Source organism: Mus musculus, chromosome 5, assembly GCF_000001635.26.
Source record: "Mus musculus strain C57BL/6J chromosome 5, GRCm38.p6 C57BL/6J".
In the NCBI taxonomy this organism is placed as follows: domain Eukaryota; kingdom Metazoa; phylum Chordata; class Mammalia; order Rodentia; family Muridae; genus Mus; species Mus musculus.
The window spans coordinates 43,147,079-43,168,738 of NC_000071.6; the positions used below are offsets into that span (position 1 = coordinate 43,147,079).

Consider the following 21,660-nt stretch of genomic DNA (forward strand, 5'->3'; position numbering starts at 1 on the left):
CATATGCCCCAGGGAAAAGGTCAGACTGAAGAGGTACAATTATAAGCTGAAGCTGTCCAAAGAAAGGCTTGGGATTTCCCCTTACAGTTCTTGTAGCTAGGATTCTACCCTGACCACAGACCTCAAGTGTGTGCATCCGAGTGCCTTCCCCTGGCATCACTCAGGACAGGAGCTGGTAGATGTGGGTCCTAGATGTTTATTAGAGGAGAGATGAGTAGGTGGCTGGCTGGCTGGGTGAGCTGTTGGATAGTGGGTTAGTTGTCTCTACAGGATAATTCATAGATACTGTATTTCAAAAAACAACACAGCACCTCAGGCAGTCCATCACCTCAGCTGGGAGTCTACATGGAAGAACCAGCCACAGAGATGAGACTGAATTGTCCTCTGGGGCCACAGTTCCAGAGGTGCAGCTTGTCAGTGCAGAGTTTGGCCTCATTCTCTAACCTCATCTTTCTTCCTGACTCAGTGCTTTACACTGCCTCCAAGTATAATTCCAGCATGGGTGATTTGTGCATATGAGGAGTCCTGAGAGAAAGCTTTCACAGTCTCTAGACTATCTCAGTGGTTCAAGTGGGAACATCCATGTATATATGTTTACACATCTATACATACATACATACATACACACACACACACAGAGGAGAGGCGGGGGGACGTAATGGATTTTAAGCAACTGGCTCATATCTGTGTGGAAGCTGTTTAGTTCAAAATCTATGGCCAGGGGCAGGCTGGAGATTCAAGTAAGAGCTGATACTGTAGCTGCAGTCTGAGGGATGGAAACTCGGGCAGGATTTCTATGTCACTTTCTGAAAGCAGAATCCCCTTACATAAAACCTTATTCATTGCTGCTGAGAGCTTCAGCTGATTAGCCAAGACTCTCCCATAACATTACATAGTCCATTACATCTGCTACATTTCAAATAAGCTGACCATTGTATATGCATATGTGTATATGATGTATATAATGCATATATACATATGTGTGTATTTATGTGTAGATGTGTATATATATGTGTGTGTGTGTGTGTGTGCATATACTATTTCTATTTTTGCAATTATATGTTTACTGAAATATCTAAATGGCTATTTGCCCAAATAATTCACCTCTACAGTCTCATCAAAGTTGTACATAAATTAGTCAATGTGGGCTCCCTTATTTGATCTTGTAGAAAGTTCTTATGGTAGATAAATACAAAGGGGAACTTAGCTTTAAATAGCCAATTTCTCTGGCCCCTTACCATATTCTGGCAAGGGACCATACATTCTGTCAAGGTAGGATCATGGGAAGTGTATAAAGTGTTAATGGGGTGCAAGGCAGCCAGTAAAGTCTTCTACTTTACTCTTGCAGGTAGGGATATGGCACCTGTTTAGTGCAGTCTTGCACCCAGTTCTAAGCCAGCAGCTCACGCATCCTGCACTTCCTTAGGAGCACAAAGACTCTCTAAACACATTCAAAGCAAACTGGCTGCTTCATCCCAGGATGCGGGATTTTGTTCTAGCATGCCATTCCTGGCTGGACTGGGCCATTCCATTGCCAGGTTGCTTGCTGTAAATCTCTTCCCAGCCCCAAGTCACGTGCTTAGCTGTACTCGCATGTCTGGGAAAGCTTTCCCACACCCCTTCGCTATGTGGGCCAAGGGGAAGCTCCCAGCATCGGCTGTGGGAAAGCCCATCTGGGATGCATCCATCTTACAGCCTGGCACCGACCAATCCTCTGGAGACATTGCTGTTTGACTCATTGACACACTCGTGTCTAGGCCTGAAAAAAAGCAAAACAAAACGAAACGAAACAGGTTTCTTTTTATTGTTTTATATTTGTTGTTTTAAAACAAAGAATCTGTTGTCTTCTCCAGAGGTCAAACATTCTTCACCTTGGGAGCTTAGGTAGGAGACAGGCAGGGCAGTCTGTTGATAGTCGTTTTCTTCATCTGTGAAACAGAAATGCTAGTACCTGCACAAGGATTCCACAATATCCTGGGGCATACTTCCTTACCATCTTGTTCTCTGTCGCCTTCTCTGGTTGTAACACAAATTCTTCTGTGAAGTTTTGCTGAACAACATGGCAAAGCCTTGACACAATCATGAGTTCTGATCTGTTAGTAGACAAGGACACTGGGTGTCATTTTATCACCCTTTTGTCTTTGCAGTGGATAGGAGGGAGACTCATTCCATTCCAAACTCATACAGTAGCTAGTACACTTGGACCCTTGGTCATATACCCTAAAATATATTAGGAGAAAGATGTATCTAGGACTATCACAACACTAGCCTGGAAAGGCAGGCAAGAGAGAGCTGCAGGATCACTAAGGTTTGAACACAAAGAAGACCATAGAAGGAGCAGGAGGTAGGAAGTTTGCAGAGAAACATGGAGTGGATATGCAAAGCATCTGGAGAGAGCATTAGATTATGAACCAGCTGGGCAGAGGGGAGAAAGAAAAGGCCATTGCACATGAGAAACCAAATATCAGAGATTCTATAACCCTCAAAGTAGGTATGATCATCAGTGACAGGTAGATGCAGATGAGACCTCACAGAATAGCCAGCTCTCCTGCTACCACTCCAGGGTCTAGGCAGCCAGCCTCTTCCTGGAATACTGCTGCTGACTCTCACCCGATCTGCCTGGTTTTGACCTTTAAACATGCCCCCCTCTCCCCCCCTCCTCCCTCCCACTTCAGCCTTCAGCTTTGTCTTCTCTAAGCAGCCAGAGAACCAATGGCAGCGTGAGTCAGCTCACGGAATCCATCTGCTCCAAATACTACTGCTGTGTTCTGGAATCACTCAGGGGGAAGCCAGATTCATCACAGGGGTCTTGCAGTGTCCTCTCTGGGACTCTGGGAACTGGCCTGCTACATGCGCTTACTGTTCCAGCTTGGGCCATCTACTTACATTTACCAGGTGTATGTCTGCTATGGGACCCCTCCCCCCCAGTGGCCCTGTTCATGGAGTATTCTCTTTTCAAAGATCCTATTTCTCTACTCCTTCTTTGAACACTGGACAAATTCAGTATTCCCTGTGAATTCTGCTTCACACATCACATTTGCTACTTTATTATTTATTATTATTTTGGTGGTGACGTAGGCTTTATTATTTTTTAATCACCCGTATTTATTTCACCACTGGCAAGCTCTGAGAACAGTTCCTGGCAAACAGGAATTGATAATTAATAAATTGTCTAAATCCTAGCTTAAATTCCAACTATTTATGACCTACATGTCTTGAGTATATAGATCAAGCTTTCCATTGCTTATGCTTCTCATACCGAAAGTGGGAAAATTTGGTTTGTCCCTCATAAAATCAGTATGAGGCTTCACCAAGAGAATTGTATATGGAAATCTCTAGCATAAAGTAGAATTTTTAAAATGTGAATTTTGTTGCAAAACTTCACAGATGGTCCTAGCATGTCTTAGAAAAGAAATCTGCTTGTTTTGATATTTTCAGCAGAAAGAATCAATAAACATTTGTAAACACCGGCTCAGCACTGAGCCCAAGAAGCACTCTTGGACAGAGGGTAACTGCCCTAAAGAAGCAACAAAGCCTTAAGAGAAACAGATCCAATGGTTAAGGATTACACTTCCCAGGAGAAGTACTTAGAAGGTATAGGAGGAAGGAACCATCAGACACACTTCTCTAATGCGTATTTGAACTAACCAGACAGAGGACATACTGCCAACAAGGCAGAGGACCTGGGCAGTCTTCACCCAACTTCCCCTGGTGGTAAAATCCTACACATCCACAGTGCAGCAACAGAACCAGGGCCTGCCATTGTTTGTATGGTAGGGAGTTGTAGCTGTCAACTTGCCTGAATTGAGAGCTAGCTAGCCTGCTAGTGAAAACTACTTCTGGGGCATTTGTGGAAATGTTTGTAGACAGGATTGGGATGAGAGTCGGGAGAAATAGGAGGGCAGGGATCTGCCTTTGGTGTCAGTGGGTACCTGTGCACTATGCAGATGGCTAGGGGTGAATGGATTCCTCTTCTTCTCATAGTCATTCAATCTCTCTCTCTCTCTCTCTCTCTCTCTCTCTCTCTCTCTCTCTCTCTCTCTCATTCTCTCTCTGCCTCTCTCTCCTCATATTCTCTTTCTGTCTCTCCCTATGTCTACGTGTGTGTGTGCCTGCCTGTCTCTGTCTCCCCCACATTCTTCTGGTCTTTGGACATCAGCTCTCCAGGCTCTCTAGCCTCTGGACTCCAGTACTTGAGGTCTCTGGGTCGTAAGGCCTTTGGCCACCGACAGCAGCAGCACTAGCTCCCCTGGGTCAGAGGTCTTTGGACTGACATGAAGCCATGCTACCAGCACCAGCTGGTCTCTAGCTTTCCAATGGACTATTAGGGTTCTTCTCCACATAATCACATGAGCCAGATTCCTTAATAAATCCTCACTCATAGATCTATATTTTATGTCTCTGTCTATCTTGTTGCTGCCTTTCCCAGTACAGTCAGTTTTAACTACAGCAGTTACTCAGCTCTTATCTGCTTTCACATGCAGTGTGTGTGTGTGTGTGTGTGTGTGTGTGTGTGAGTGCACATGTGCATGTGTGTGCCTGAGTGCTATGTACACATACCTACATAGTGCTGAGATTTTTAAACATAAAATTAAAAAACTCACAAAGCTGATGAAAGTGTGTTTATTTCTCATATCAATATGAAGAAACAGATTTAAGGTCATGTTACAAATAATATCATGAAACTCAGACAAAAAGCCATGAGACTTACCTAAAGGGACACAGTTCTTAGGTGTCAAGTTTGGACTGCAGGTCTCTGAAATGCAGCTTGTGCAGTCTGAAGGACATTACCTTAAGGATGGCAGCAGGGTGGGGTGCAGGGAGGAAGGCAGCCTCGGGAGTCAGTGGGGCTTTGTCCCAATATGTAATTTACTACAGACAGGTTTGCTGGGTTTTTTTTTCCAAGCAACTGATTGCAGGTTTCCTTAATTTTGCCAGAACATTGGAGTTCTCGCATATTTTTTTTTTAAAGCAGGAAAAATGAAGCCTGTTTCTCCCAGGAAGCTCTGCTGTTCTTACACAGCCAGTTCTCAGTCACCTCTTTGGGCTGCCAGCTAGACTCCTGCAAAGCGAAGAAAGCAAAAAGGTTTCAAAAACCGGGGGCATGGAGGAGGCGAAGCAGCCTGGGAAGAGTCAGGGGAAGAAAGTGACTGTTGTCCTTCCCTCTGAAGCTCCTTTTTGTTGCCCAGTCTCACTGAAAGCAGTGGGATTTGAACCTCAGCCAAGAGACAAAGGGCTTTTTTTTTTTTTTTTTTTTTTTTTTTTTTTTTTTTTTTTTTGGCGAAGAGAAGCAATTGTGGTCACTATGGGCCAAAACCGGAGGGAAGCATTTTGTGTGGTAACAGGGGTCTAGCGTTGGTGAGTGCAGGATGTAATTTAATTCTAGGATGCACCTGTTCTATTTTAGGCAGACCCCTGTGATGCAGAGACTGCCCAGCCCCCACAAACTCCAAAACTACTAGAAGCATCACGCATTCCGGGCATTCATTTATGTTATCTCTCACTTCTTTGGCTGTATAATTTAGTAATTAAGAATATAGCCTTGAGCTAGATAGGTGTGCACACCTGCAATCCCACCCAGCAGGAGGTTGGGAGAAGAGGCCCCTGAACTGAAGGCACCTGGGGTTGGGTAGACAGCAGCACCCTGACTGAAAGCAAAGCTAAAACAAAGGTAGCCTTGAAATAGGAGACAGTTTCATCAGTGCCTGTTAGTCGCCACTAATTGTCTGGCACTTCTCAAAAGCAGTAGGGCAGCAGGGAGTCAAAGCCCTCTCTCTCCTCAAGGTCACCAGTGGCTGGAAAGCAGAAAGTGTGTGTGTTGGCATGGTGGAAGACTTTGGATACACCAAATGTATGCTTATCAAAGTAGACCTCACTGAGAAAGCCTCATATGAGCAGAGACTAAGGAGGATGTGAGGGTGGGTGGGCCCTTTACATATGGAGGAAAAGGTTAATTTACATAGTGAGTGGCACTACATAGTTAGAGACAGGACTACAAGGCAGGAGCCATGCCTGCTTCATTCATGGTCAGTAGTGAAGCCCAGGAGGTAGGCACAGAAAAAGAAAGGAATGAGGAGCAGGGGAGAGGCAAACCTCGGGGGAAGGACCTTCAGAGGCACTGTAGCCAGGGAGGGTTACCACCCTTACTAGATTATGTGAATAGCCACAGCAGGGCTTAGCAGAGGAGTGTCATGATATCTATCATGTATAGACAGATTTACTCAAAACCACATGAGCAGATTCTAAAGGTGTGAATATCAACCCAAGGGAAACATGGAGATGACTATCACAGCTACACTGAGGAGACATGACTTGGACAGCAATTCATCAGGCCACAGCAGTATTCGTGGACAATGATAAGTAGCTGGACTCAGGACACATTTTAAAAGCACAGCCAAATTTCCAGTGAGCTGACTGGAGGACCCAGGAAAAGGGGTGTTGTCTATGGTGATTCTTAATAGCCTGAACCAATAGGGACTATTAAAAAGCTTATTAAAATATGATCGTGAGGTTGAAGTGGTAGCTTCGTCATAAAGTGTTTGCCCAGCAAGTATGAAGAGATGAAGTTAGACGTCCCAGAACACACATAGGAAGATAAATGGGTGTAGAGGTCATGCGTTTGTAAACTTAGTGTTGGGGAATGGATGGGTTGATCCTTAGAACGAACGCACTGGCTAAAAGAGAACCATATCCCCAATCTCCTCCTCCATCCTCATGTTGCCACTCTCAGTTCTATTAACATCACCATCATCCTCCCAGGAACCTGTTAACAAACTCAAGATTCTATTTTGTAGTTGGGGTCTCTCTATCCTTCGAAACCTATCAATCAACAACATAGAGTCCATATTTGATACCACTTATTTTCCATTTCTAGCCAAAAATGCTGTTCTGTGGCTCTAGTTCTAGCAACCTTACCTCTAAACTATAGAGTCAATCTAATTCCCATCTCAGTCTCTGGTTACTTCATCTCTGAATCCACCTTTTGTAACACTTGTTGATAAATCTTGGTCAGGTGCAACATTGATCTCCCTTGCTGTTTCTCTAAGGACATCAGTTCTCCACTGTTGGTGGGATGCAGTCAGAAACTTGTTTCTCATTTCAGTTCCTCCACAATTTGGATTCTATGTACTCTCTATCTCTGGCTCTCACTACTCCCTATTATAGGTTCAACATGTATGTTTAAGAAGATAAGCCACCCTCTATGGGACATTATCCCCTTTGCCTCTGGCTTCTTCTATATATGATATTTGCCCTAAACTGTCCTTCAGGGCTTTTGGCAAATGCTTCTCCTTGATGGCAACCTAACTGGACATTTCTCTCTCTTCTCCAAATCCATACAGCACTTGCAACTGGACATTTATAATGACTTGAATTTGACATCCTCTAACATTTCCCTGCCTATTGTTCATCTCCAGTAATTCTGGCAATTATTCTGCTTGTTTAGATAACACGAGTTTCTCCAACAAATCGCCCCCATATTGTGGTGGATTAACACAGTGAAAGTGTCTTTCTTTAATGTGAATGTAGTAGGAGTTTTCTCTCTTAGTAGAACTCCACATCGGGGTTCAGGGCTACCATGTTGCTGCCAACTTGTAGTAGAGCCTTTTGCTTCTCACCACAGAAAGAAAAACATGATAGAATGACTTGGCTATGTATATTGTATACTCACTTTTCATTCTGAAAACCAGTCAGCTGGTCTCTCTCTGTACCAAAACAAAAAGAAGGTGTAGTCCCCAGCTGAGCAGTTCCTTCCAGGAGCCTTCTCTAGAATGTTACAGAAAGAAAAGCAGAATGGGACATGGATAGAGCTAGAGGTGAAAATGTTTAAAAAAAAATGGCCATTCATTATAGTATGCTTTCTGTGCTGGGAATTACAAGTAGATACAGCTCATATTGATATAGCTATAATTTTCAACTCAAATTAAAACATTATGTATATAAATCCACACTATACATATAACAGTTTCTTGTTTGTTTGTTTGTTTGCATAGGGTCTCTCTATTTAACTCTGACTGACCACGAGGTAGACCAGAATACCTTGAACTTGTGGTTCTTTCTTGTACCTCCCAAGGACTATGATTACAGGCATCTGCTATACCAGCAATAATCCTCGTTACCTTTAATAATTTACTTTTAGTTTATGAGTGTATTTTGCCTATATGTATGTATGTGCACTATATGTATACCCGGTACCCATAGAAGTCAGAAAAGAGTATTGGATCTCCTGGAATTCAAGTTATGGTTAGAGGCCTTTTTGTGGGTGCTGAGCATATAACCCAGGTCCTTCATAAGAGCAATAATCTACTCTTAACTAGTAAAGCATTTCTCCAAACTTGAATTTTTGCTTTTGAGATGGGAGAACTTAATGCTTTTAAAACTATTAATGAACAAAATTAATTAATAACAAGCTAAATTCTATGAGCATTACTTGTCAAATGGACCAAAGAGCTCACATGAAACATTATGCTCCATGCTTGCTGTTTCAGTCTCTGTGAGTCCCTATGAACCCTACTTAGTTGATTTGGTGGGCCATGTTCTCTTGATATTTTTGACCCCTCTGGCTCCTCCAATTCCTCCCCCTCTTCCATCTCTGTGAAGAAGCACTTCTTAAATGTTAGCATCTATTATCCTGTGAGATACCTACAAAAGATGAAGAAAACAGCATGAAAACATTGATGAGGCAACAGACGGAACAGAGCATGAACTCTAGAGTTAGACAGGCCTAGATAGATTCAAGCCTTGACCAACAACTTTATCAACTTGCACACACACACACACACACACACACAGAGGTACATTTTAGACAATATATTACCCCTGGGTATCCCCTCACCCAAATTTGATTTGGCACATCAAATCTCTGCAGGGCTAGGTGCATCTTCTCCCACCAAGACCAGACAATGCAGTCCAGCTAGAAGAACATATCCCACAGACAGGCAACAGTTTTGGGGATGGCACAGCTCCAGTTGTTCAGGGCCCACATGAAGACCAACCTGCACATCTGCTACATATGTGTGGGAGAGGGAGATCTATGCTCAGACTGTGTACTCTTTGGTTGGTGGTTCAGTCTCTGAAAGCCCCAAGGGTCCAGGTTAATTGACTCTGTTGGTCTTTGAGTGGAGTTTCTATCCTCTTTGGAGCCCTCAATCCTTCCACCAACTCTTCAATAAGAGAACCCGAGCTCCACTCACTGTTTGGCTGTGGGTCTCTGCATTCATTTGAGTCAGCTGCTGAGTGGAGCCTCTCAGAGGACAGCCATGCTATACTCCTGTCTTCAAGGACAGCAGAGTATCATTTATAGTGTCAGGGACTGGTGCTTGCCCATGGGATGGATCTTAAGTTGGGCCTAGTAGTCCCTCAGCCTCTGCTCCATCCACTATCACTATATTTCTTGTAGACAGAATAAGTTTTGGGTGAAAGGTTTGGTGGGTGGATAGGTGTTCCAATCACTCTTCTGGGGTTCCTGCCTAGCTACACATATTATGCATATGTTTATATGTTTATACATATATCTCGTTTAAGGCCTTACTGGAAACCATGCCTTGAGCATATGAGATGAAGCAGCCAGAGGTTGAAGCATAGCTTGCCACCTCTGCTAAATCTCCAGGTTGGTTGAACTGTTTGTCTGTGTTGGCATGAAACAGGGAGATCACCAAGGCCAGAACTCCGCTGTATTCCCTGTACCTAACATGGACTGATAAATTCTGGTAAACATTTATCTCATGAAGTGATGAGTTCAGAGGACAAGATTATTAGCAAGAAATGGCATGCAGCTTAGAGGCTGAAAGACCAGCGAATGAGTGACAAGTCCTGTCGGAGAAAGGCAGCATTTCAAGAAGCAAATGAAAGTCCAAGTGTGGTGAACTCTGTCTTTCTGGGAAACTCCTGTGGTTCTGGCTGTGCCCCAGCACTGGAGAGTCACATGTGGCAAAGAGACCATTCTACTTCACCTAGTCCATTGAGAATGACCTTCTAACCCTTTTCTGGTGTGCCTCTCAGCCAAACATTGCTCAAAAACCCCAGAGACAGGCAAATGTTTTTCTCTTTGCATCAGAATCTCGGTGAAAACATCTGAGGCAGAAGGAAAACCCAAGTTGATCCAAGCTCATTTATGATTGGAACACCACCAAAAATGGAGCCCACTTGAGGAAAACCTTAGGATTTCCTGATGGGTTGACACTTATTCACAATAAGTAATTAATATTTATGACAGATTGTAGATAACAGAAATGCAGGCATACTGGCTACAGCGGTTAATCCACCCAAGAGGAGGCAGGTACTTATTTTGTTCCAAATAAAAAGAAGTGGGTTGGTGTTGGAGAGATGGCTCAGCGATTAAGAGCACTGACTGCTCTTCCGAAGATCCTGAGTTCAAATCCCAGCAACCACATGGTGGCTCACAACCATCTGTAATGAGATCTGATGCTCTCTTCTGGGGTGTCTGAAGGCAGCTACAGTGTACTTACATATAATAAATAAATAAATCTTTTTTAAAAAAAGAAGTGGGTTTTATGCAGTATTGGCTTTGTTTGCATTGCCATCTTATTTTTTTAAATGAACTTATATTTATATTTTCTAAGAAAGTGGCATATTGCATTTACATTTTGTTCTTCTGTTTCAAACAGAAGTGAAATGGGGAAATATACATAGATGTATATTATGTGTGTATGTTTATGTATGCATGGGTTCAACCAGGAGTAAAGAGGGTGAAATGACCTCTGTTGGAAGAGGAATAAAACAGACAGGAATGAGTGAGGGGGCTGTGGCAAAAGTGTGGATCTGGGGTGGGAGTCCATCTAATAGGTTTGATGCTTTAGACCTCCCATAATGTGACTATCACAAAGGTTACATCATCTATGATGGGGAGCCAGGACCAGACACTGCTCAGAGGCTATAGTGCATTTTCTCATCCCTGAAGAATGAATTCCCGTTGCATTCCTGCATGTTGCATTCATGGACTTTACCAGCCTCAAACTTGAGTGACCTTAGAACTCACAGAAAACAAGCTTGAAGCTATACATGGAGCTAAACTATAGCAAACGTGAAGACTTAATCTATAACATTATTGATGTATGAGAAAAGGGATCCAGGATAGTGTAGAAAGGGTAGGAATCCAATGCTCAGGCCTGAAGAAAGGATGGCAAAGATCAAATTATTATGTATAGCAGAATTAATATAATGAAGCCTTTCTTAACTCATTAACTCAAAACCTAGTCCTATTCCTATTTTGTAGCCTACCTCTAGTTATATAAAAATCAGGAATCAGATGTTCTAGATATGACTGCAGTGTAGGTATAGTAAAGTAAATATAAAAGAACAGGTTAATTGTACAAGAAGCAGTTATATTCTACCATACCATGTATATAACCCAAGCTGTAGAAGTATTCTCCTATTACCATTCATTTCCAGGGTCATAAAAGAAACTCTTAGATCAGAAGATGCTGAATTCAAGAAGACCTAGCACATCATACAGGAAGATACAAATTAAAAATGCTCAAAAGGAGGGCATTCAACTGTTAGAAGGCTATCAGGAGGATCAGGCAGGAGACTAGAGGATTTTGGAACTCCATCAGAGAAAGATAAACTTGGAGCAACAACAGATAGCTCTTAGACAGTTAGAGATTCAGTTGAGTAAGGAAATAGTTACTTGCTTAATCAATTAAGACCGAAACTCACCCTTCAAAGAGTTCTGGTTCAAGGTTACCATGACAATAAAATTTTAAGTTGTCTTATTTTCTACAGTATAAATATCCACAAGGAATCAGCTGTTTTATAAAGAATAGCTCCTTTGCAATAAGCAAATCAACACATTTTATCTTTAAAGAAACAAAGAAATAGAGAACAAATAGGAAGCAAAATGAACTTTAAAATTTCTCTGAGAAGGGCTGGCAAGGTGACTGCTAACTAGATATCTCAGTAGGTAAAGGTGTTTAGAAACTTCTCACATCTGGCAACGGGAATTCCATCTCAAGACCCCACAGAAAAGTGGGAGGAAAGAGCCAATAATTCAAAGTTGTTCTGTGACCTCTGTATGCATTCTGTAAAATATGAATCCCACACAAACACCAGGCACTTACAAAATAACAATAGCAATGGTAATAAGTTCTCTGAAAGATTAAAGTTACTGAATTCAGGACAAATTCTATTTCAAGGGAACATAAAAAAAAACAAGAAAGAAATTAACAAAATTAAAATTATAAGAGCTGAAGAATAAATGTTTAAAAACTCAACATGTTTGGACAATCAAACTAAAGAAACTGAGACAAAAGTTCAAAGAGCTAAAAGTAGAAAAGGAATCAGAGACTCTGTGCAGGAGAAAAGGGGTAAATATTAAGAATCCTATCCCCCCGGTCTTCAGCATTCCAGCTTCTTGGTCCTGACAGTGATGGCCTGGTTTCAGCAAGAAGTAGTTACACAAAGAATACATCGCCCCTTGTCCCCCAACAGGTTAAAATGTTAGAGCAAAAGGAAACTCCCTGGCATAGGGGACAAAATGGCAACCTATACTGACATTGGCAGATCAGGAAAGTGGGCCCAGATCTATCAACAGGTATATTAATTTACTAAAATAGTTCAACAATATGATAGGGCAGTCGATCTGCTTTATGCAGAACAAGGAGGTATTGTGTGGCCTTAAGAGGAAGATGTCATTTCTATATAAACCACTCAGGAATCATTAGAGACAATCTGACTATACTACTACTGCTACTACTACTACTACTACTACTACTAATAATAATAATAATAATAATAATAATAATAATAATAATAAATTGTCAAAAGGGACCTGAGATGAAATAAAGGACTTGTCTCCATTCTTAGTTCCAGGCTCCTCATACATAATAACTCTGACACCACCCATTACAAGGCCTTTGGCCCTTCTGCTTCTGTTAATTGCTGTTGGATCTTGCATCATTGATGACTTAACTAAATGATGACTCTTGTCTGAGTACCATTAAGCTGATGGTTATTAGGTCTCAATATAAACAGGTACCCATAACATAGTCAAGGATTTGACTCTGTGTACAACTCAAGGGGGTTGGGGTAGTGAGAGACCAAAACAGGAACAAGAACAATACACTTTGCCAGTTAATGGGAAACCAAAACAGGGAAAATATACCTTGCCGGTTAAGAGCTCTGTTTGTAGTTAAGAAGTTCCTGTTCGTCCTATGTTTGTTTGAGCCATCTGCACCAGATGTGCTTGATCACACGTGGGCAGGTGATACGTGGGCAGGAACTATATCAGTTTGTACACTTGCCCATGATTGGAACATACGTAGACAGAAAATATGTCAGGATATATGGTTGCCCCTGATTAGACTTGATTGGAAATACAGTGGCCTTGTGGTTGCTTTTTAAAGCTTCTGCAAGGAACGACCATTTCCTGAGAACCTGGCTGTGGACCTGGCCAGAGTTCTTCCACCTGGCCAGTATTTAATTAAAGCTTCCTTCAAAATAGAAAAAAAATATATTAAGAATTTTAGAAATAAAAGATAAAGAAAACACAGCAAAAAAAAAAAAGTAATTTTTTTTTTTAAGTTCCCAGAATTTAGAGTTCAGGGACTGGAAAGCCCCATAGGGGATGTATTAGATTTGACTCTAAGAAATTAACACAGACTGTCATCAAGGCATATCAGAGTAAAACTTTAGAACACGAGAAGGGAAAAAGGAAACGCGTGTAAGTATTCATTCCTCATAGCTACATGAACTTAACTGGCACTTGATTCTAGGAAATCATGCAGAGAACTGGTTAGAAGTCCATACTTGGGCAAATCAAATGAGAAAGAAGAACAGTGTGTTTCCAACCTGACATCTTTAAGAGTTACTGTCCAGTGAACTTTCGTTCTGAGAGATGTATAGGATTTTTTTTTTCTCAAACGAGGCAAGAAATCTGAAAGAGAAGCAGAAGAACTGCCAAAGCTGTGACTCTTGGTAGATGCAAAGGTGGCTCATGATGATGGCAAATGTGCATCCAAACTGCTGCTCTCAAATGCCCATCCAGAAAGTGGTCCAGACGCCTCCCACCATGCTCCACTTCCTCAAACTTCATCATCTCCCAAAAGCACTAAGACAGGTACCAAGTCTTTAACTCATGGGCCCTTAGAGGGATATATAAGATTGAAACGGCAACACACAAAAATGCAATCCTTACTTAAACAAAAGGTGAGGTATAACTATTTTGACAGTATAAGAAAATTAGCCTGATTTTGGAGCAAGAAGTAAAGAGATAATATGGGAAAAAAAAAAAAACCTAAAACAAAATATAGTAGTATTTTCATGTTGCCTAGAAATACAGAAGTACCTTCCAATAATAAAATAGAGCCAGGGGTGATCAATGGCTCTTGCAAACAGTAGAATCAGTTTTCTGCAGGACAAGAACCGTGATAGGTTGTTCAACCCCAAGTGGTTAACCCTAACTAAGCACATGTACACATGAGCAATACTAAATGGACTAAAAGATGGGATTTATTTAAATTTTAATAATGCATTCTGCACATTAGGTTTAGACTCAAGTGATAGACACAGATAGTAAGAAAATAACAATATGGCATTCTGAATCTTTCTAGTTGGAAGATTTTGCAGATAGATGGATCCTCGAAGGCTGATCTACTAATAGTCAAAGTACTAGGGTCCGTCTAGATTTCTTTCTTTCCTTCTAGAGAACATGGTTGATCCTAAGTCCCAAGATGCTATCTCTATAACACCAAATATCATATCTAAAATTCGTTAGCAGAGAGAAAAGAGGCAACGATTTTTAAATTTTTTTCTTTGTAAAACAATTTATTTATTGATGTGTATTTTTGTGCCTGAATGAGTTTCTTTGTGCTACATGTGCATAGGTGCCCACTGAGTCAAGAATCCACTGCCCAGATCCTATAGAACTGGAAAGACAAGAAGCTGTAAGAAACCTGATAGAGTTTCTGAACTTGGCTCCTCCCAAGAGCAGTACGCAGTCTGGACCACTGAGACATTTCTCTAGTTCTTTGTCCTTATTTTTAAGTATTTTGTTTTCTTAGTAATTAGACATAGTACTACTGCTACCTAATTTTAATGGCCAAATATTCATGCTGGGAGCATGCTTGTTACATGGGCACCTAGGCCTATCTATTTATGCCCATAAAATCCAACTCCAGATCTTCAGTCTAGTTCCCTTCCATACTCAAAGAAGCTTCACTTTGCCACAGAAACTATTCCAGTAAACCAAAACTTGTCATAATGAGGAAATCAACTGATCACAGACACCTAGCCCTACTTGATACATATACAACACAATTTCTACCCCTAAGTCTCAGAGAATATTCAGGAAGAGGGAGCAAAACCGGAAGAGATTGTAAGAACCAAAAGATCAGATAGGCACTCTCCCGTGAAACAGTGACTCCTAAAAATGACAGGGAACAATATGGCTGCATAGGCAAGAGCAGGACAATGGCAACACCAAGGAACAGGCTAATGTGGAAATGGGGAGTCTCAAAAGGCCCCGTACATGAAGCTGGCTGCTAGGAAGGCAGAATTAGTCTTCCCTGGGGAAGAGTCCCTTACTTGGGTATCCAAAAATGCAAGTAATCAGCCCATGAATTATATACAAACAAGCAATACTATATTTTAACTAAAATTCATACCATCAGACTTATCAGCTCAAAGGGAGAAGACCTAGATTATAGTCAGCAGTTATGTGATGTGGCCGCCCATTTTACGATGACACCCTTATGGTACTTAGCAATTATCACTGATGACAAGATAAAATAGAAGGCATAGAAAAAAGGTCCAAGGGTAATGGCTTATCTGCTCTGTAGGAAACATGACATGAAATAAAAGAACCACACATTGGTTTAAACATATTATATCTGATTTAAAAAAAAAGAAGACAGGCACATGTATATAATTCATCATCTCTTTTATAATAGAAAGGATCTTGTATTGTTATCAGTATGATTCTGAGGTCTATAAACCATAAAAAAGGGCTAAGACACATTGCATCCTCAGATCCCTCAGACTCTGACTTTGTAAACAAAGGTAGCTACATGTAAGAACAGGGCTGGATTCTGAAAAGGAGTTGTAAGGCCATTTCATAATTGCACAGACATCCCAGAAGACACTTGACCAGATCTAAATGATGTGATCCAGACAATATAATACATATTGCCGTTATATACGGTCCATTATTGATTGAAATGTTACACAGTTTGTATGTTAAAAGTGATAAGACTTGGCAAAGTTAGATGGGTCATCTATAGATACTTATTCTAGCATTTATTTTTATTTTCTCTACATTTAAACTGTTTCACATAATTAATAACTGGGTTACTTTCCTTTTTTTTTCTTTTAATACTTTTATTCCAGGTAACCAAGAGTAGCTCAATCATATCATATGAACCATGAACTCAGAGCAATACTCTTGCTTTAGCTTCCTGAGTTCTAGAACAGCGAGCATATAATCCCCAGGGCTGGCATGTAGTTTGTTTTCAATGTGTCAGGTCTTGCACAATTCTTGTTTAGTTAATACAAAAATGTTATCTAAACCCATATATATATATATATATATATATATATATATACACACACAAGCTAGTTAAAAGAAAAGTAAGCTTTTAAAAAAAAAGTGAAAATGTCATTTTGCATAAAAATCAAGAATATTACCTCAAAAGGATTGTTTTTTTAAAACCCTGAGAAACATTTTCTTATCCAGTAGTATTTCTTGAAATAATAGGTTTGCTTGTTTTGTCCTCCAAGAGGTTCATGTGCAAAATAAAGGCAAGATTACATTTTATTCAATGATATCTTCTATCTCCAATAGAATTGTCATAGAACACTTCTCCTGGTACTAAAGGGACTGACAGGTACGCTAATGCTCAGACAGCCCTCCAAAGGAGCACAGAGAGAGTGCATGCAGGCTTCTCTCTTCAGAATATAAGAAATGTATCTTAGCCAGCCCTCAGCTCAATTAAACCTCTTCATGGCATCTTGCTCTTTATAAATAAGGTTAATTTGATACCTTATTGCCACAATTCTGTTATCAAAAATAAAAAAAGCAGTAGTCAGCCCACTGTCTGTGGATTCAAATACACCTTGACTTCTAGTTTGGAGTTTTCTTTTCTTTTTCCTTTCCAATAACAACGTTAGCCTAGCTGCTTCCCTGGCCGCAGTGGCCTGTGGGTTCCCAGGGAGTGCCTGCTAGAGTTGGGGACTGAGATAAAGCAATGAGTGCGGGAGGGAAGTGAGGAGGGGAAGATGTGGGTAAAGAGGGAGAGGGAGATGCAGCAGGGTAAGACTAAGGGAGTAGACTCGGAGGAGCTGGGGCAGAGGTGAAGACTGGCAGTTAGCCTGCTTCCCTGGCCAGTTCGTCAAAAGCTAAACTTTTATTCAAGAAAAAAGCATGTAACTAATAACTAACCTGAGGTGAAGCACGTAATGACGGTTCATCAGAAAGCTTTATCCTAAACAATTCATATTATAAAATACACTTTACACACCAATTTACTGGTTGTTGTTTGAGCCTGTGAATCCTGGAAGACTTCATACATTCTGATTACTTGTATAAAGGTGACTATGTTCTCCTATTGAATCACACTGCAATTAAATGAAGAAAACTCCAAATGCTCTCTTCCTATGTACAGGAGGCCATAGGGACATTCCTTGACTTCCTCATTGGCAAGGATCTGTTTATTGAGTAACCGTTAGTGTCCACAGGTGCCACAGATCTCCGCTTAGTCAACATTTCTAGCATAACTCTTCTTTTTTGTTGTTGTTGTTTTTGTTTTTGTTTTTGTTTGTTTTTGTTTTTGTTTTTTGAGACAGGATTACTCTATATAGCTCTGGCTGTCCTGGAACTCACTTTGTAGATCAGGCTGGCCTCGAACTCAGAAATCCGCCTGCCTCTGCCTTCCGAGTACTGGGATTAAAGGTGTGTGCCACCACGCCCGGCCCATGACTCTTCTTACACTCATATCACTATATTTAGATGAAATGAGGCATTGCTTGTATAAGGTTTCTATGGTAGTCTATGTTTGCTTATTTTTAAAAAGAGGGTTACTGTTATTATGATTAAGTGTGTGTGTGTGTGTGTGTGTGTGTGTGTGTGTGTGTTGTGAGGTATGTAAATTTGTGTGTAAATGACTATAGAGGCCAGAGGCGTATTATTTCTCTAGAGTTGGACTTATGGGAAATTGTGAACCACCTGATGTGGGTGCTGGGGACTGAACTCCGGTCCTCTGCAAGAGCATTATGCACTTTTAGCAGCTGGGGCCTGTTTTTCTGCCTCAAGAGTGTGATCTCCCAGAAGGAAGGTGCATGGCTTTAATTAGGTAATTTTGCAAATATATAGCTCAGCACATCATATAAAGCAAGATTATATGTATTTTAAAACTGTATTTTAATAAATGATGAATGAAAGTCAGTACTTGCCCGATGGCATTGTGCTAAACACTGACACTGCTCTCTGGCCAAGGCAGAGTAGGACCACTATGATCCAAAGGCTTCCCCTACTGGATCTGTTCCATTTAGCTTCTCTGTTGCTGTGATAAACATTAACCGAAACCAACTTGGGAGGGGAAAGGTTTTCTTTAGCTTACAGGTTCAAGTCCATCATCTCTGGAACCTGGGCAGCCTCTATGTAAATACAGGGGGCGGGGAAAGGGGAGGGGTGCAGCCGCAAAACCATCTCCTGCAGGAGGACCTAATTGAGGAGTGCCTCATAGATCAAGGATTGCTAGCATAGCCAAAGCCGGTCAATCAGGAACTGCTGTTTAGAAGAGATGCTTTCTTGGGACCAATGAGGCGAGGGTGGAAGGTATTAAAGAAGCTTACAGCAGTGTTCAGAGAGCTTGCTGCAGCATTTCTCACCTGCTTCCAGAGTCTGTGTTGATGACTTTGTGACACCTCACCTCCAACCCCACAAGGGCAGGTAGGCTCAGGTGGTGAGCAATCCAGGGTACAGGCAACAGAGCAGGAACCTGGACACAGGAAACTGCAGGTTAATGTCTTTTTCCTAGGTCCATGTTCACATGTTCAGCTACCTTTCTTACACACCTCAGTCTGGCCAACCTGCTCAGGGATGCTACCACCCTCAACAAGGTAAGCTGCATTTCTGACCCAACCCCATTTCTTTGTTTTGTGCTTTTAAAAATGGAGATTAGATTCTTCTCTCATATAACACATGCCAACCAGTTTCCTCTCCCTCCACGCCTCCCAGCTTCTCCCACACGCCTCCCTTCTCCCCCAGATACATCCCCCCTCTATATCCGTTCAGAAAAGAGCAGGCCTCCAAGAGAGAACAGCCAAACATGACACAACAGAATGTACAGTAAAGACAAGGCAAAAGGCCTCACACCGAGTCGCACAAGGCAGTCCAACACGGAGAAAAGAATCTTAAGAGCAGACAGACAAGTCAAAGTCATACATGCTCCCACAATTAGAAATCCTACAAAACACCAAGTGAATAGGCACAACATATGCAAGACAGCATGGCGCAGACCTCTGCAGGCCCTGGGCATGCCACTTCAGTCTCTGCGAGCTCATATGTACTCTGCTTGGTTGATTTAGTGAGTTCTCCTGCTATCCTCCATACCCTCTGAATCCTATAATCTTTCCAGCCTCTTCCATGGGATTCCCTGAGGCTCAATGGAGTGTTCTAATTTAGACTCTCCCTCAGCATCACGTTTGGCTGTGGGTATCTGTATGAGCAGGACTCGTGTACATCAACTAAAAATCAAGATGGCCTCACAGATACGCCCACAGGCAAATCTGAGGAAGTGAATTCTTCCATTGAATTTCCCTCTTCCCATGTGTGTTAATTTGACAAAACTAACCAGACTAATTTTGTAAATTTTTATAATTTACAAAATTATAAAAAGCTGCAAAAAAAAAAAAGTCTGACAGAATGCAATCGTTATGTGTTTATGTTTATTTGACAGCAAGTACATTGGGAATTTCCCTCCTCATTGACATCAGAATTCAGAGGTTTTAATTCCTAGGAAATCTATTCCTACAACCAACAAAAATAACAAGACATAGCAGTCAACACTGGAAAGAGGGGCAGGAAAGATGACTAATGTATTGCTAGAAATCTTACAAGAGCAACAGAAGTGACACTCAGAACAAAGTTTCTTTCCTGTGGGCAGAAGCTGCTTCTGTTGCCTGCTTTCCCAGTAAATTCCCAGTAGACACAGCTTTAATGTTTGCAGAGCTCAGCTCTTGAAAATATATGAGATTTTCTGAAGATTCCAGAACAGAGCCTGAAGCATCTTAGATGCATGACTCTCTTTTTTTTTATTAGATATTTTCTTTACATACATTTCAAATGCTATCCCGAAAGTTCCCTATACCCTCTTTAACCTTTTCCAGTCACACTTCTCAAAATAAAACTATTAATAATTGGGGTTCTGTCTACATCTTTATACATAACCTGATGTAATATACACATATTCAAAACTATATAGTTATCAGTCACCTCGAGGATGTAAAAAGTCACAAACAAGTGTTACTAAATGTAGAAGATTGAATGATGCCCTTCCTGTCAAATTTCTTGGCAACCCAGAACATCAAAATGGGAGTTTGTTTGTAAATAGGGTCTTTCACATCCTTGGAAGGAAGGGGTAAGATTACATAGGAACATCAATTTGAGACAGGATCAGGTTGGTACAAGCTCAAGTCCTCCAGAGCCAGCAGGAGAAGGAAGCTACTAGTACCCTCACCTATGTCTTTTACAAGAAAAATGACCTAGATGATACCTTGAATTGGGTATCTGAATACCCAAATCTGTGAAATGTTCAACTTCTATCTTCTGTTTTAAAGAACCAATCTGTTGTATTTTGTTATGAGATTCCCAAAAGACTCATATACCATTGAGTTTTAAAACCCAAAACTGAGCATTGTATCGTTTGATGAAAATATTAAAAATGTTAATTTAAAAGCATAATGGTAAATAACTTTAACATTAGAATGTATGAAAAAGAAAAAGAGTTGAAAAGAAAAAGAAAAAACCCTGTTAGTGAGATGGGGAGATAGCTCAGTGAGTAAAGTGTTTGCCTTTAAAATACAAGAACCAAGTTTAATTTCTAGAACCCGTGTTAAAAAAACAAACAAAGATGAATGCCCTTTGTAAGACCTTTTTGGCCTCACCATGCTCTGCTACCTGTCCCAGAACCTTGCCCAAGTGGGCCCATACATAGCCACCTGTGTACTGAGGGCCCTGAACCCTGCCTTCAAAATGGCCCTGGAAATCTTGCTCAAACAGGTCCATATGAAGCCACTAGTGATAAGACATCTCAGCCCAATCTTGCTCATGCTATAATCTAGCAATTCCTCTCCAAAATATATGTATACTTCTACTAACTCATACATAAATATATAACCAAGGGAAATAAATGCAAGTCCATAAGAATTATTTTATTTGTAATATTCAGACACATGAATGGCTCTAGGAGTCTTTATTCAGTGAAGTGAGAACATAATTTGAAGTGTGTGTAAATGAATACTACCGAATGGAATATAAAAGGATGACCCATTACTACATGCCACAACGTGGATGTCTCTCTCAGACATTACAGCACATGAAAAAGAAAGTCAGGGACACAATACAAAGCAGCATTTAATTCCATTATTTTTGAAAATTGAGTTTCAGGACAGGTAAGTAAAATCAATGAAAACTTGGAGACAAGTACA

At 41.0% G+C, this 21,660-nt stretch overlaps 1 long non-coding RNA gene across 1 annotated transcript in view; it reads right to left on the bottom strand.

Annotated features, from left to right (window-relative positions):
• Nucleotides 1–4,607: 4,607 nt before the first annotated feature.
• Nucleotides 4,608–21,660, bottom strand: part of Gm7854 (predicted gene 7854) — an 83,669-nt gene continuing 66,616 nt past the window's right edge. The window contains exons 6-8 of the long non-coding RNA NR_028417.2: nucleotides 18,841–18,950; nucleotides 7,670–7,764; nucleotides 4,608–5,062 (exon numbers count right to left, since the gene is read on the bottom strand). This is a non-coding gene — a long non-coding RNA (predicted gene 7854). The remainder of the gene's footprint in view (nucleotides 5,063–7,669; nucleotides 7,765–18,840; nucleotides 18,951–21,660) is intronic.